The sequence below is a fragment of the Paralichthys olivaceus genome, chromosome 3, assembly GCF_024713975.1.
Source record: "Paralichthys olivaceus isolate ysfri-2021 chromosome 3, ASM2471397v2, whole genome shotgun sequence".
NCBI lineage: Eukaryota > Metazoa > Chordata > Actinopteri > Pleuronectiformes > Paralichthyidae > Paralichthys > Paralichthys olivaceus.
In genome coordinates, this window is record NC_091095.1 from 27,334,090 (window position 1) to 27,337,377 (window position 3,288).

Below are 3,288 nucleotides of genomic sequence, written 5' to 3' on the forward strand. Positions count from 1 at the left end.
GGTGGGTGAGGGCAGTAGGAAGGGTGAGGGAGATGGCATCCGCAGTTGACCTATTTGGCCTGTAGGCAACTGCAGTGGGTCCAATGAGTCATAGAGGGAGTAGGTGATGAAGTGGTTTGCTTTCACAGCAACTCACAGCGTTCCCAACCTCAATGTTCAATAAAGATAACAAACTCCAACAGGCGCTAGGACAAATATGGCGCACCCACTGCAAACACAGGTGTCATCTCTGTCTGAATGTGTGTCTGCACAGTCAGTCACACAGTACAGTTTACTCTCTCAATAAACTAAGAAGGAACATGTGCATACCCTTTACCTGCATGCCAAGAAGCTATGAATCATTTAACCAGGTCAAAGTTCAAATCTAATCTGTAACAATTAAAATGAACAGTTAGGATTAGTGTTTGATGCTTCACCAGACAATACCTGTGACACAGATTTGGGAGAACTGATGATAGCGTCATTGATGATCAGTGATTCATGTTCTGTGGGTTGCTGCCAGTTCCCAATCAGTATGTGATGCATGTTCCGGCACATGTTAATGACATTGTTACTCCCTACCTTGACGAGTGTGCTGGCCTCAATCAAGGAGGCATTCTGGACCAGCACCATGGTTAGGATCTGGTTAGAATTTTTAGAGTTAAGGAATAAATGATAAAATTATAAAATAAAACTAATTTTACTGTTCATGTTTACCTGCCCCACTTAAGATGTCACAATAGTTCCATAATCTTAATTTGTTGACAACAATGTTAGAAATGATGAGGAAATGTGAAAATAAAGCTGAATGAAACTTGTTACAACAAACAGGCATTACCATTATTTATGTTCTTTCTTTTTCTTTTCTTTTTGCTGCGTCATTGGCTGAGGAATGCTCAGTGCTTCTTTTGATGTTAATATACCCTCTTATTTAGAGTCAGTTGTTTTGCTTTATCCTCTTACAGTTTTTTTCTGAAACAGGATTAATCAGGTTTATCAGCTGAGGTCATCTCAGCTCAGACTGGCAAGCCCTTTATCCCATCATAAAGGTACAGTGTGTTCTCACTTCCTTTGAAAAGCTCCTTCTGAATTCCCACACATACCTGACGCCCATCCCATATGCCTCAACAAGAACCAGAGTGTGCTGGTGCCCCTGTGTTGCAGTCATGCAACCTGAATCTTTATCTGATACCAATTCATGCTTTCATACCTGGTTTTGGAAATAATGTGCACACACAGTCATGTTCCAACAGGTGAACACCAACACACCAAACATCCCTCCTCTACATTCCTGGGCAAGCTAGGGCGTCATGTCCCAACCCAGTCTATTAAAGTGGAAATTCACTGCCTACACTCTCGACCTCAGTCTTCAGTATGTTGCAGTAAACCATGTGTCAAACCTGTTTTTTTAGGTATATTTCTGACCATAAGGACAAATCATGTGCAATTGTTTGGCCTCAGCACAGAACATTCAGTACATGAACAATGTAGTCTCACTCTAGAAATGACTCTTCCAGTGATCTGTTGTCGTTCATACTGCATTGGCCGGAACAGGATAGTACAAGTACATTTTTATATTACAGGATAGGCTGTGTGTGTGTGTAAAACCCATTAGTGCTACTTAATTGTTGGCATTCTACCTACAGCACACAGAAAGTATGATAAATAGTAGAAAATAACAGGGTGGAAGTAGAAAAGGCTGAAGGAGTGCTGTTCAGTGTCTAAAGTGGATATTTTGCAAACAATAGCTGCATGTTTGGTGGATATTTCTACCAAATACAATCACATGCACATTGGATATTGTAAAAAAAAATGCATTCTTAGCATTAGCTAAACTTATCGATAACGAAAAAATATCATTTTACTAGTATTAACCAGTTAGCTGTCATTTTTGCTTTTGAACTTCAATAACTAGCTCCACATGAAGCTAGTAAGTTGACTCAAATTATAAAATATGCATGGGAGAGCTAATACAACTTGCTTAGAATTAAATTTCATTGTTTAAAAAAATTTAATTCTTGATGTGGTATAAAAAGGTACAAAAGATTGAGACCAGTTTGAGTGCACAGTACCTTATGATACTGTGAGGTATCAAGGTATTTGCTCATGTATGATGGTTACAGACCAGGATATGGCCAACCCTCAACTCAGACATAATTCTCTGCCTCTGCTCCTGAAAGAGGAGCAAATATTCACACTGTAGTGAATCATCAGTACAGGCAAACAGAAACCTGAGTCAGTTCAGGTGTTTGAAGAAACAACCCAGTGAAAACAAGTTGTCATTCGGTCAAAATCAGCAACATTGTCTCCATTGATGTTCTCTGTTCTTTTCTACAATATGTCTTTTCTGAATCTGTCAAAGTTTGTCAACGTTCTTCCTGGCTGTGTTCAGGTGCAGACAGGAAGCTGGAGCAGTAAACACATGAGAACCCAGCCAGCCAGGAAGGCATCACTCTAACAGCTGAATAATGACAGCGGCTCTTCTTCCTCTGCAGGCTGCGGAGGCTCAACATGGGCCCAAGGATTCTCTGCAACTTTTACAGGTGCACCATTGAGAGTATTCTGACTGGCTGCATCACCGCCTGGTATGGCAGCTGCATCGCCCTGAACTGCAAGGCTCTACAGAGAGTGGTGAAGTCTGCTCAGTGTATTGCCAGGACAGAGCTGCCATCCATGGAGGACCGCTACACTTAGCGGTGTAGGAAGAAGAGCAACCAGATCGTTAAAGACCCCAGCACCCAAACCATTAACTGTCCTGCCTGCTGCCATCTGGCCGACGATTTTTTATATTTTATATTCTATTTTTAGTTGTATTTTTTTCTTGTGTAATTTCTGAGCATGGCTAGAGGGGAGCATTTCATTGCCAGCAACTGCTGAATGTAATTGTTGTGCATATGACAATAAACCCTTGAATCTTAGATCACTTCTGCTTGGACCCACTGTGGGCTAATGGCACAACGGATGTGAGTAAGAAGTTGGTGTGTGGAAATCAACACTTAACAGAAGCATCGTCTCTCCAAAAATAACCTGCCACTGATCTGAAAAGGCTGATTTGTTATATCCCACACAAGTCTTTTATTTTCCAATGGGTCTTTCATGGTCATGACTGTTTAGCGTTCCAAAATATTTAATCAACTTCATCTGTTTCTCGTCATCTTCGGAGCTGAGACTGGATAGTTTCTGAAGCCAGCAAGCTATAAATAAACATGACTTGCATCTTCATTGACCACGTTTAAGTGTTTTTTTCATCTGTGCCATGTGCACAAACCACCAGTAATGTAAATTCCAATGTATCTGTGAAAGTAATTC

The 3,288-nt window shown here is 40.8% G+C and overlaps 1 long non-coding RNA gene across 1 annotated transcript; it reads left to right on the plus strand.

Moving 5' to 3' along the window:
- Positions 1-851: 851 nt before the first annotated feature.
- On the plus strand, positions 852-2,897 carry LOC138407322 (uncharacterized). Its single transcript, XR_011240753.1, has 2 exons — positions 852-1,351; positions 2,372-2,897. It is a non-coding gene; the product is annotated as an uncharacterized lncRNA (long non-coding RNA).
- The last annotated feature ends 391 nt before the right edge of the window (positions 2,898-3,288 follow it).